Below are 14,028 nucleotides of genomic sequence, written 5' to 3'. Positions count from 1 at the left end.
AAACTAACCGCAAATTGTTTGTTAGTGTAATGCATCTGATTGTAATTAACTTGTAGCAATATAATGGTCCAGGCAATAGCCATAGTATTATAAATACCATAACTGCTTTAGCGTTGTTACTCTCACTGCACCTTCTTCTTCTTCTTCTTCTTTCAGCTGCTCCCGTTAGGGGTTGCCACAGCGGATTATCTTGTTCCATATTACTCTCACTGCACCATTCAGAGTATTTATATCACTGTATCTAAGTGGGGAATCACAGCAGCAGCTGATCGGAAAGAGAATTATCGGTAAACAGTATCAAGCACATGCTGTCTCAGCTACGGCAAAACCTTTCAAAGCCTTTCCTGTACGGACCTCGCAGTTCAGAAACAGTTTCATTCCAAGAACTTTAAATGCACTTAATCAATTGCACCTTGTAGAACTGTTTGTACTTATAAATACAATCACCCCACTGTAAACTTGCACTACAGTTATAACATTACACAACCTGAGCCACTTTATAAAGCGTGTATTTACATATGATGACGATATAATTTTTAAGATGAAATGCAGCAAAATATGTTTATTATATTATACAGATAAAACTTTAACTTCATTTAAATAATCTATATTCTTCACTGGGACTGGCATGAAGGATAGAATAATTAAACATGTACTACGAAGATATTTCAATGTTTCTTAAACGTTTTAAAGAATCGGCGCTCTAAGCATGCAGATGGCTTAATGTCTATTACAGAGCTGATTGTGTGGCGATCGGTTACTTGGAGAAAGAAAAACAAGGACTGCAGGGGCGGCCACACCAATATATATTGAATAGAAAACAGAAAGAGAAAATAACAACATAGCTAAAAACGCAGCAGCAAATTTTGACTAAAGTTAAATGCTTGTGTCATGAGCACAAGGCGGCTATGCAGTGTCCGCAATGGATGTGGCCATTCACCGTGCATAAGATAAAATATTGACATTGGCGGGCGAAGGGCTACCGATTCTTTCTCTGCCCAGGGCCGCCACAAGCCTATAGCCGCCCCTAAGTACTGCTGCAGTAAATTATTTCATTGAAGGTCGCGCACAATCACTGCACCGTGAAACCCATGTTTATTAACGTGCTTTAACTCCTATCATCATGAAAATGATATCACATATATATCTCAGTATTTTAGTTATTCAGAGCTGTAATATCAAGAATGTAATGGATTCTGTGTCCAGTCGGAGGAAGAGAGCCGGTTTAAGAAGCAGGTAGTGATTCACACACATAGAGCACATAGAAGATCACATACAAAACAAAGCATTTAACGTGCTACTTTAATTACGACGTGATTTGAGAAACTGGTTAATTAAACGATATTAAGATGAAGTTTATGATGTTCTACTTTAATGACAAAATAAACTACATGATTAAAGTGGAAATATCGAGATTGAAGTTGACATTTCGTGCTTTTTCCCCACTGTGTGCCTTTTTTTCTCTGTACCCTAATAAGCTTTCATATGACACTCAGACAGTGGGCTACGACTTGCCTTTTCACAGAGACTTTGATATCTGACAGGTTCTTTTTTTATTTCCGGCACGGTGCGACTTTGTGAACGTGAGCTTTCAAGTTTCTCCAACACGCTATGTCACTTGATCAACTTACTTTTGTTGATTATACCACAGTTTAAATAAACAAATGGAATGTTTTTCCTTTGCCTCCACTTTGTATTCGCTGAAATTCTTATATTTTCCCCCGTGCTTTTCCCATTGTCTTTTCACACAAGGCTAAGTTTAAGGGCGATTTATATTGATTTGCGTATTCAAAGAGGCGTAATTCTGGGAGCATTTGGGGCGATACAGAAGGTGCGTGCACGTGCGTTAGTTTTCACGCTGATCGGGATTTATGTAGCGGAAGAACGCAGAAGTTGGAGTACACACAGATTCCTCCATCTGGATTTTTCTGTGCGTAAGCACATTTCGGCTTTTGTGCTTACGTCATGTTATAGTGCGAATTCTACGCACAGCGTTATACATGAGGCCCTAGGTGATCCTTTAGTGCTTTCCAGAGATGTTGCTCCAGAAATACTTGTGGGTCCAGCTTTAAAGGGACCTCTGCAACCTCTCCCAAGGGAGTTCAGAGCCATGAGTAGCGTGGAAACAAGGGCTGTCCTATGAAGGAAGAGATAAAGAAGGTAACAATATTGGCAGAAGCTTGTGTTTAAAGGATTTAAGTTTTCTGAAACTAGTTTTATTTGCTTGAGTTTGCCTTTTATACATTTCGCTTTTTGAGTGACCTTTAGTTTTTTCTGATCTCGTTTATATGAAATTTGTTAATGAAATCTTTTAAAAATACAATATATATTTATGTGTTTGTAGAACTATATATGCAGAGTTCTAAACACATCTCAGAGATAATTAAAGCAAACAGGATTTTTCTGAGTGCCACAGCCAACAATCCGTATATTCATTTGAATGAAGGATTTCAGCTTTTGATGTTTATTAAACGTGCAAACCTTTTAAAAAATGTTTACAGTTTCTCATCCTTGATTAATGAGTACAAAATGATGGTCAAAAATTGCAAATGTATCCATTTAAAATTCAGTCTACAATACAATAAAGCGTGCAGAAAGTGAGGGAGTCTGAATACTTTCTGAGTCCACTGTATTCATATTTTTTTGGTGTGACCTATTTAAGTAGCCCAACCCCTTGCAGTCCATTCTTAAGCTTACATACTGATATATTATTTGAATAATGTAGTATTTCTGAAACAGAACATTTATCACAGCTATAGTTTTCCCTAAACTGTTCCAGCTAAAAAAATAAGACTCCACTTGTCTCCTTAGAGGTCATTTTACGGTGAACACTCTTGATTATACTTACTAATTTGAAATTTTACATATTAGACATGAAGCATGTTGGGCGACTTTATGCCAAGGTCTCCAAGAATTAAATGCAACATTTTTGCTACTAGACTACAGCTGTTGGTTAGTTTTCACAAAGTACTAATATTGTGGCCAAGTCATTACCACAATATGCATCTAAATTATTTTAATTTGTGACTCAATATATAAAGTTGAAAAATATCTGAAGTTAAAAATATTTAAAAGAAAGATGTATATTATGATTTATATTATGCATAATATCAGTTGTGCATGTTATTTATACATTTTTTAATTTCCTCTTTTAGGCTATAGATGTAGTGAGAAGTCAAGCAAAATTACACTTTTTATTGGCTCAGTAAAAAGATTATAATATGCAAGCTTTCGAGGCAACTCAGGCCCCTTTTTCAGGCAAGATATAATGCCTGAAGAAGGGGCCTGAGTTGCCTCGAAAGCTTGCATATTGTAATCTTTTCAGTGAGCCAATAAATGGTGTCATTTTGCTTGACTTCTTACTACATCCATAATGGCTAACACCCTAGTACTACAGACTGCAGATGATAATACAGTATAATGGGTTCCATTTTAAGCACGTTATGGAACAATTCAAAACCTTCTAAACCTAAATTATGCTTTGCAGTCATATCTCATGGTTTATAAGTGCAGGTCTGAAAGTGAATCAGAGCTGCAATTAGTGGTGTGGTCATACTTTTGGTTTGCAGCTGTTGGTGTATTTTTTATTTATTTTTTTATTTCTTTTACTTTCATAATCAAGCACAGTTGTTGTGGATTTCCCACAGCTACACAGCACACATACTTAACAATTAACCATGAACAGATATGAAGCAGATTGCACATAAGTGGAGTGGGAATTTTCCTCTTGATTTCTAAATACAGTTCTTTCTCTCTTCAGGACATTCAAATAGATAGTTGATGAAGCAGATGTCTGCAAAGGTGTTCAACAATCAAGCTAATGAAAGAAATGCAGTTCAAAGGGCTTTATTTAATCGTTTTAAACTGCAGAGAATGTTTAACAAATTAGATACTGTTGTTTAGAAGAAAGTGTACTTTAAACTATTTATTCTAAAGGATACATTTAAAATCAAGACTCAGAATTTGTTTCCACATTTATCATAGACATAGCATCATTCACAGTCATCATGTTGTTCCAAATAGCGTTTCTTAATGCTGACATTTTTCTCATCCACCCTTTCTATTTTTCCATCCTGCCACACATTCACAGTTAACACTGCAACATTGCCACTTCACTAACATTAACAGATTTTTTTTTTAAGGATGACTGTAAAGGTGGTGAAACTTATGCTGATGGTACCTGACAGTTCTGTCACGTCTTTCCCTCATTTTCTCTCATGTTCCAAAGACTCATGGATTAGGTTCATTGGGGCCTCTAAATTCTCCTTGGGAGAGTGACAGTGCACTGTGTTGGAATGGTGTCCTGTGTAAGTCTGGGTTTCATTTTGCATCCAATATTTGTCACGATTTGGTTTTATACTGATCATTTCATATGATTTTGTACTGGGGAGCTTTGATGTTAAGGATTCTGTTCTTTTTTTTTTAATATCTTGAAATTATCTAAATCGCCCACGTTTCAAGGGGTGGGTCTGAGGTCATGACCTGTGCTTAACTGATGTGACGAGATAAAAGAATTGCTAGGAATTCATTTTCTTATCTGATCTGCAGATACGAGATCCTAATATGCTGATTGTAGCTTTTGACTTTCCATGCTATGCTAAAGATGTTCCGTTTCATACTTGTGATGAATGGTCTGTGGTGCAGGGCATGTTTTTAAAATAAATAAATAACAGTAACACTTGCGTCTTCGGGTGGGGCATGGTAGCGCATCAGGACCGGCTTTGACGTGTGATGCGGGAGCAGATGGTGTTGCACTTTGTGCACATGTGCAGGATCGCCCCTGACCCAAATTAGTACTGGAGCTAAGATTGCCATAGCTGCACCTCATCCCACTTTCAACAGGGAAGTGTGAGTTAGGGGGATGGACAGAAAAGAAAGAACACAAAGGAAAGCATGGGGGTTAAAGTGAAGAGAATAGAAGCAGGAAGGTGAAAGAGCCAGTGCAAGGAATGAAGCAGACGGACGGGCATGGAGCCCCAGGGAGAAGCATAGGTGGCCAGTGCTAAGGAAGAGGTTGAGAGGTTGCTCCTGCTGGACACTACACATAGAGTGGTCGTACCAGGAAGAGTCGACAGACTGGCAACAGTATGAGTGGAGTAGGGCTCAGTGGCTCCCCATGGAATGCCGTGTAAGTAACAACAGGGAAACGGGCCAGGACAAAAGGTTGTCTGCATCTGCTGGTAGACTTCTTCTCGGTCTGCAAGATCCGGGAAGGGATAAGACGAAAAGAAGGCAGTTCTAAAGGGGCACTTAGGCTAGTATTTTCATTTTAATGGATTTGTTTATGGTGATTTTAACCTCCTCAGGCATCTTGATTTTTAGAGGATTATTTATTTATTTATTTATTTATGAGAATTTTTGAACACTGCACTGATGGACACTTTTATATTTGATTATACAGTATTTAATAATGTGCGGCATGGTGGCGCAGTGGTAGCATAGCGCTGCTGCCTCTCAGTAGGGAGACCTGGGCTTGCTTCCCGGGTCCTCCCTGCATGGAGTTTGCATGTTCTCCCCATGTCTGCATGGGTTTTCTCCCACAGTCCAAACACATGCAGGTTAGGTGCATTGGCGATCCTAAATTGTCCCTAGTGTGTGCTTGGTGTGTGGGTGGGTGTGCGTGTGTGTGTGCCCTGCAGTGTGCTAGCGCCCTGCCCAGTGTTTGTTCCTGCCTTGTGCTCTGTGTTGGCTGGAATTGGTTCCAGCAGACCCCCGTGACCCTGTGTTAGGATATAGCAAGTTGGATAATAGATGGATGGATTATATTTAATAAAAACACTTTTGCAACTACCCCTTGCTATTGTTTGTTCTTCACTGACCAGGTTCATCTCGGTTACAAATACTGAAGGTGTTGGCTTCTAGAGGCTCCCAAGTGCAACAGTGAGCATGGAGCTGACCCACATCGTCATAATACTTTTTAAAGTATATTTTGTATATTTTTACATAAACATTGTGAAAGATAATCAAGAGACAATGTTAGGACTTATGGGCGTTTGCTAGGACCCAGTTAATTTGGCTATTAAAATAAACAAAAAGTTAGGAACAACAATCCGTTTGCGACTTCTTCACATGATCACATACTTCTCGAAGGCAGTGTCATCATTGATAGCAGGGTCAGCGATGATGATGAACATCTGGTCATGTCTCTTTTTATATATGTCCCATGGCTTAAAGGAGTGGGGCCAGTGTTGTTGGACCAGAAGTAGTGTCATTATTTGTCCCAAAAATTGTCCAACAATCTGAGGGAAACAAAAGGGGTTTAGTTAAAATGGCATTACAGTTTTATCCTTCTCCCCTACCTTCCATTTCATTTTCCATTACCACCATCTCTTGTGATGGTGCTTCCTGGATAGGTAAATGTGAATTGTGTTTGTTGCCTGGGGGGAAAATTATTTTCCTAATCAAAGAAAACAGTGGCTTATAGCAAACAATACCACTTATGAAAGAAAGTAAGTCATGCTTAGTGTCTGCTGTTGTATTAGTCACGCAAAAATAAAACTTATTGGTGCAAAAGGCAGTCTGGAAAGAAGAAAGGTTAAAACATGAAATGGTAAACTGGTCATTATCTGGATGTTCCATTTGTGTAAAAAAGGGAGGCCCTTAGTTATCTTTATAAATGCATACCTTATCAGCATGTACTGATATAATCTGTCAAAATGAGATTGAACAGAAAGGGACTAGGAATGTTCACCTTGGCCCTGGCAAGCTTTTAAAAGTCAGCAGAAAGAAGGAGAACCAGAGAGAGAAAGAGAGAGTGAATCAGGGAGGAGAAAAAACAAGAAGAATACAGACAACAAAAAGAACCATGCAATGAGTGAGATGCAGCAATGTAACCTTAAGAAACTGAGTGCCACGCATATTTGGTGTGTCAACCAGCATAGTCTATGACAGTTCCTGAAATACCCAGGATGTATTGGTGACAATCCACATCTATTTGGTTTTTTAATTGTGGTTTTGGTACATTTAAGTATATTAATGTTAAAGACTATAATGAGTGGGTGGTACGGCGGCGCAGTGGTAGCGCTGCTGCCTCGCAGTTAGAAGATCAGGGTTCGCTTTCCAGTTCCTCCCTGCGTGGAGTTTGCATGTTCTCCCCGTGTCTGCGTGGGTTTCCTCCCCCAATCCAAAGACATGCAGGTTAGGTGGATTGGCGATTCTAAATTGGCCCTAGTGTGTGGTGGGTGTGTTTGTGTGTGTTCTGTGGTGGGTTGGCACCCTGCCCAGGATTGGTTCCTGCCTTGTGCCCTGTGTTGGCTGGGATTGGCTCCAGCAGACTCCCGTGATCCTGTATTCGGGTTCAGCGGGTTAGACAATGGATGGATGGATGGACTATAATGAGTAAAAACAAAGTGTATTACCTGCTCTTCTTGCTTGCATTCAGTATTTGCTCTGTCCTGCCACTTGGGTTATATAGAATTAAGAGACGATATCATTGAATAGGAGAAGTGAAACAAAGTAACATTTTTGTGTAAAGTTGGTCCATAGTCCCAGGTGCAAGTGCATGTCTGTGGAATGTGTCTTCTTCGATGCCAGGTGAGTGTAAGGTTAAGAGAGAAATAGCTGGGATGGAGAACATATGTGTAGGTCTGTATAACAAAGAATCTGCGTGTGGGAAGGAAAACAAAATCTGTGTTTAAGGATAGGGTGGCCTCTATGCTTCCTGGTTGGTGAAATGTCCTGACTTTACATGATGGGAAATTACATAAACATTTTTAAATGCAATATCTATACCTGTTATTTGATGGAGAAACAGATGATTAGTTTTCCAAATTAATTTCTAGCAAGTATTGCTAGTGTTGTACATTAGCATACCATAGATTTATCTAAAATTTATTTTAATACATTCTCTGTTAGTATTTTCAGCACTTATGCAGAGATATTTTCTACAATAAATAAGTCTTCAGTATGAACTATTTGATGGTTTATTTATATTATCTAGAAGTAGCAATAGGGCTTATTAAATAACTATACTGCTTAGATAGATAGTGTGGTAATTCTTTCAAGTAGATAATTCTTCACACGAAGTTTTGGGTCCGTCCCAATATATTGTCGTGCAGACAATGATGAAAAAAGTGATTCAGAGTCTTTGGAAGTACAATGAATGTTTTACTTGAAACAAAATGGCGGTTTTATAGCAAGAATGAATCATATGACAGGAAATGGTTGGCAGGTAGTGACGTTGCAGCAGGAACCGGAAACAACGTCATCATGATGGGCCGGAAGTGAGGTGATTTGTGGGAGCCGAAAGTGACATCATGGTGGCCATTTTGGAAATGGAAGTTGTGGAATTATTTCTCTTCAGGATTTCTGTTGATAAAAAGAAGTCCAGGTAAGTACCACGTGATGACCCACTATCTCGCGATATTTTACTCACCTTTAGGCTCTTTGGCTGCCTCCTAATCACACATGTGTGACAATAGATAGATAGATAGATAGATAGATAGATAGATAGATAGATAGATAGATAGATAGATAGATAGATAGATAGATAGATAGATGCTTGATTTATGCCAAATGGAAATTGCAGTGTTACATTAAATGTCACAGAAAAAAACTACACAGAACACACTCAAAAATGCAACATAAAGATTAAAAAACAGAAGTAATCATTCTGACATGGCAGCAAATTGATAACAGCAATACTAAGCTAGAGTAAAAAGACATTAGTGTACTGGTAGCATTATGCCATCACTGGTTGGCAGTGTTACTGAGCCACGCAAGTATTGTATTATGAGGGTTTTAGGCCTGAATGTGACTCAATTGCCAGTAAAAGCCAAGTAAAACAAATAATAGGCTTGCAGATGGGGTCGTTGATGAGCAAATTATTTACTATCATGTAACAATAATAGCAACAAATCTTTTCTCAGGTTTGCTGATAAAATGTGTCACTAGTATCTTTAGGGAAATTGGACACCTAGCAACATGTCACAGGCACAACAGAAACACTTTGCAGCATGCCTGTGCCTAATTCCATATTTTGCATTTCATATTAACTCAATGATTCAGTCAATTAGCATTAGGTAACCTCGTCTGATGCACAAATAGCTTTGGAAAGCCAAAGGGATCTGCTGACATTTAAATTTATGAGTGACAGCTTTGATTCCTCAGTAAAACGATATCTGGCAGCTAGCAAGTGTGTTTTGGGAAAAGTAAGCAAGACAAGTAAATAAATGAGTGATATGCAATAAAAATACAACGCCATTTATCAGAAACTTATGGCACAACGATGTTCAGATGTTGGCTGTTGTGCACATACAATTAGAACAAAAAATGATTCAGGTACACAATCCAAATGGCTACTTTTCTAAATAGTAAGGTATTTTTTTAATTTAGTAATGCCACTCAGTTATTTGAACACGTGATACCTTAATGCATAGAAAAGAAGCAATAGGTTAATAGGCAACATCAATGTCTGAACTGTAAGGCATCCAGAATGTTAACAATAACTTTAATAAAAGGTACAATCTCTTAAAACATTACTTTAGGTCTCTTCATATTAATATTCAAATGTAGTCTGTTACACCTTTAATACAAATTTGAGTACTAAATCCAGTCAGGTATGTTAAGCTCAAAAGCAAAAAGGTCAAAGCTACTAACATTCTAAAAACTGAAGTAGTCAGTTTTTGGAGTAGACATACAGTATACTGCTAATGTCACGTCTGTGTTGGTAAATACAGGTAGTCCCTAAGTTACGGACATCCGACCTATGATTTATGAATGGGCCCGTAGCTGTGACATATGCACCTCAGTAACTGCCGCTCCGTCATCTTCAGCCTGGAGATGCTGCAAGCGGTGGCTGGACGGAGGCTGGATGGGGACGATTTCACTGCTCGTGCAGTGTAGTGTCCCTCGGGCGGCTCCCGATGGCAAGCGGTTTCACTGCCTACCCACCATACACGGCTGACCCATTCATTTTTGGTGGGCGGCTGGTAATGCTGCAAGCAGTGGCTGGATGGAGGCTGGAGGGAGGCGATTTCGCTGCTCGTGCAGTGTAGTGTCCCTCGGGCGGCTCCCGATGGCAAGCGGTTCCACTGCCTGCACACCACACACGGTTGCCCCATTCGTTCTCAGTGTGCGGCTGGTAATGCTACAAGCGGTGACCCTGTTGTGGCTGAACGGAGGCCATTGAGGGTGAATGGGGTGGCGGGTGGTAGCATTGTAGTGTGTATTGGATTGCTGCCTATTGCATGGGGGCGATTCACTACCTGCCTTTGGCCGCACCGTGTTTGTTCTCAGTGGGCAGAAGCTGCAGGCCGCATACTGTAGTGGTGGTGAGGTAGGCTGGTGATGAACAGCCCCTCGATGCCCCCATTCATTCTCAATAGTAAGCCTGCTTGTACTGTTATGCATATAACATAAAGTTGTCTCTTGTCAGTACATCGTTGCCAACACGTTTGGTGTTCCTGCTGTGATAACATGTACAGAAGAGCTCATCTTAATCTTTTGTCTTCACCCTTCAACATTGTCTCTAAAACACAAATCTGATGCAAGCGCTGGTGACAGTAAAGAAGAGTAAATAAAGTAGAAATAATAAAAAGGTCAGAGAGAGGTGAAACTCCATCATTCATTGGCAGAGCACTTGGTTACAGTCGGTCAACAATAGCATTTATTAAATATATGTACCTATTCTGACTTACATACAAATTCAACTTAAGTACAAACCTACAATCCCTGTCTGGTACGTAACCCAGGGACTGCCTGTAATTCAGATTTTTGGTGTACAACAGCAAAGGCTGCCTCACCACATCTTTTATATTTATTTCTTGGAATAACAAGCAGACCACTATTAGAAGATCTACGGTTAGGATACTGGCACTCAAAAATATAGGAAGGAGCAAGATTATTTAAATGTTTATAATTGTAGTATTTTAAAGTCAATTCTAAAAGACACGGGTAACCAATGTAATGACGCTAAAACTGGAGAGATACTGTATGCTCAGATTTACTTTTTCTGGTTAAGATTCTTGGTGCTGCATTCTTCTATAGCCAGGCCCGTGTTTTGACTCAGTTACAGTGGTATATTTTGCCTTTTCTGTTACACCAGTCCACCCCAGTATGATGAAATATGACAGTCTGTGTATGATGGCCCCATGTTCCGTTTTTGCAGAAGTATATAACAGCAAGCAAAAAATTTAAATCTTTCTGCTGTAATCTATAAAAGCAATTACCCAATAGCCTTTTAAAACCACTGTGCACAGAAGAGTGAGAGGATTAGAGGCTGTCAAAACCCAATACCCTGACACCTTCTTTTATCCACATTCTATTGATTTTGAGTCTTGGGCTGTGTAGTGTAGTGCCATATGACCCAGCAGTGATGTTTCTTTTAGTCAGGCACCTGATTCAAATTTTCATCTTGATGGCTGTAGGTGAGTTGGATTTAGCAGTTTTGGCTTTTCAGCAGGCATGGCCATGCAATGTCATTTGGGTGTCTCCACAAGGGTTTCCATATTGTACCTGGTGTGTAAGTGTCTCTGGGAGAATGTTAATGAGGTAATCACAATAAACAGTCTTGACTACCATCTCTGTGTTGTTTTCTTCTGGATTTAACCACATTGCCAGTTTACCACAGTGATGTAATGCCTGGGTATGTGATGGTTTTTCCAGGCTGAATTTCTACTCTTGACAGGTAAGTGCTTGCTGCTGTGCTATAACTCCACACTGTGCAAGGATTTTTGCCTTCAGACACTATAAGTTATAATATGCCCTCTGCGTTTCCCCCATTAGGAAGGGTATGATTATGTGTGCCCAATCAGCCTTGTTCCAATGGATCTGAACTGCAGTTCTCACAAAGATTAACAAAAATATCTCTAAGTTGTCCTTAGGACATAATGAAACAATACCTAAGATAGGCCAAGAGCTCTTTATATTTACATTTATTTGCTTGACCGACACTTTTATCCAAAGGGACTTACAAAAGAGGTAAAAATAATCAAGTAATATTAGGCTGTTTGTTCAGCAAGTGTAGTAGGACAAGTAACAAAAATGTGATTGCCACAAGTGAAAAAGATGTAATAACTAATAAATATAAAGCACAAATACAAATCACTAAATGAGACCCAAACCTGAAGAAACATACCTCTCCCAAAACAGATGCCTAGGAACCCAGAAGTTACTCCTCTACCAGTGCCATTCATCTCACCTCCGCTTCTGCAAAATTGGTCCATTTTGTGGCAGCTTGAGCCTGGAGAGTTTGAAGTTTGTTCCATTAAGGCAGGGGTGGGCAAACCTTCTGGCTCAGGGGGATCAATCAGTTCCAACTGCAACTCCTGTGGCGCCGTTTCAGGGTCCTGTGTGAAGGAACATGACACTAGCTGAAGTGCCTTGTAAATTTTTCCAAAATCAGAGAACCGACGGCAGAATTCTCCTTGCAGGTCGCCCAGTGATTTCCTGTATTTTTTCACAAGTCGAGGGGCCTCTTTCAGCGTAGCCAGTGTGGGGAAATGAACGAATGAGTTGTTTGACATTTGCTTTGAGAATAAAACTAGCTTGGTTTTGAAGGCTCTGACGTTTGTGTACATTTCATGCATAAACTGGTCTTTCCCTTATAGCTTCACGTTCAGCTCATTCATGTGTGTCAGTATGTCCCCAGCAAAAGCTAAATCACAAAGCCAATCTGTGTCACTCAGCTCAGGAAAATCGTCAGCTTTCTCAAGTAGCTCCAAAACTGAGATAATCTCCTGTTTGAGCTCCCACACTCGTCGACATACTTTCCCCAAACTTAACCAGCGGACATTGGAGTGATAAAGTAAGTCCTCGTGATCAGCGTCAGTTTCTTCAAGAAACTTAATAAACTGATGATGCTGAAGTCCCCTCGCTCGAATAAAGTTAATGAGTTTTACATCTGGCTTCACTACGTAGTCAAGCTGCAATACAGATTTACACAGTGCCTCCTGGTGGATTAGGCAGTGTAAGAAAATTACCTCCTGCTCAGGGTTGTCCTCCTTCACCCTCTCCTGGATTCTTTTGAGAAACCCAACATTTTTTCCAGTCAGATTTGGCGATCCGTCTGTGGTAACGTCGCTTGTGCCTATTGAAGACCCCTGACACAATGTGATACAAATCCTCCCTATGAGAAAGGAAGAGACCGTGTGCCGTCTGCGTCCCTATAGAGCGATGCAAGTCCTTCGCTGGCTCTAGGATTAGGGCACCTAGACCCTTGGCACACAACAGCCAGCGTCTTACCTGCTCTCTTGCTTGTTCTACCACCGCGTCCACTGTCAGAGGTACAGCTATTCAGTACCCGGAACCGACTGATACCGGGTCCCCTTTGCACGACCCTCCTTTTCCCTTTACGGCACAGGCATTACTTACCTGCACCGCCACATCCCTCCGGCCAGAGAATCCAACGTCACGCTGCTTTGTCCACTGTCGTAGAGTCTTCAGTGACGCAATCGCCTTCTCCTCCAGTTTCTCCAGTGTCTAACGGAGGATGCGCATTACCTGAAGGAGCAACTCTTCAGGCTGAAGGCAATCCTCCAGCTCATGCAAAGCCGCAAGTAAAAACAGAACGCGGAGCCTTCTCCTCGGCTCAATCGGGACCTCCCCTGGCTCAGTACGGACGTTTGTTGGTCCCGCCTCTGACCAATCATCACCTATGTGGTGGCGAGCCTCCTGGCAGCTCTTCTGCTGCTGCAGCTTTCTGAGCAGCAGTGGTTCCTCCTCCCCAGGTTGTAGTATTGCTGCCGCTCTGTTGTAGTTCCATGGATCGGCATGCTTAGGCCACTGACGCGGATCCAGGCAGTCCCTGCCTACAACACAAAACCAAGGTCCGGCCCCCTAGGGCCGACTGCCGTTAGCCGTGGGACTTACCTCCCGGATCCTGTTGGTCGGAGTCAACTTCCTCCGCGTGGCCTTTCCAGTCACAATGCCAACCCAGGCATCCTTAGCGACGCCGTGCTTGTGGGAGTCCACTGCCCTCATGCCTTGCCTGCTCTTCTGTCTCTGCATCGGGTAGAGACGGCACTTCCGTGAACCACTGGCGGTCTTCGGGTGAGTTGCCTCTTTTTATGGTGTGTGTGCATGCTGCTG

This window comes from Polypterus senegalus, chromosome 3 (assembly GCF_016835505.1).
Source record: "Polypterus senegalus isolate Bchr_013 chromosome 3, ASM1683550v1, whole genome shotgun sequence".
NCBI classification, from domain to species: domain Eukaryota; kingdom Metazoa; phylum Chordata; class Cladistia; order Polypteriformes; family Polypteridae; genus Polypterus; species Polypterus senegalus.
This window is presented reverse-complemented; position numbering follows the sequence as displayed.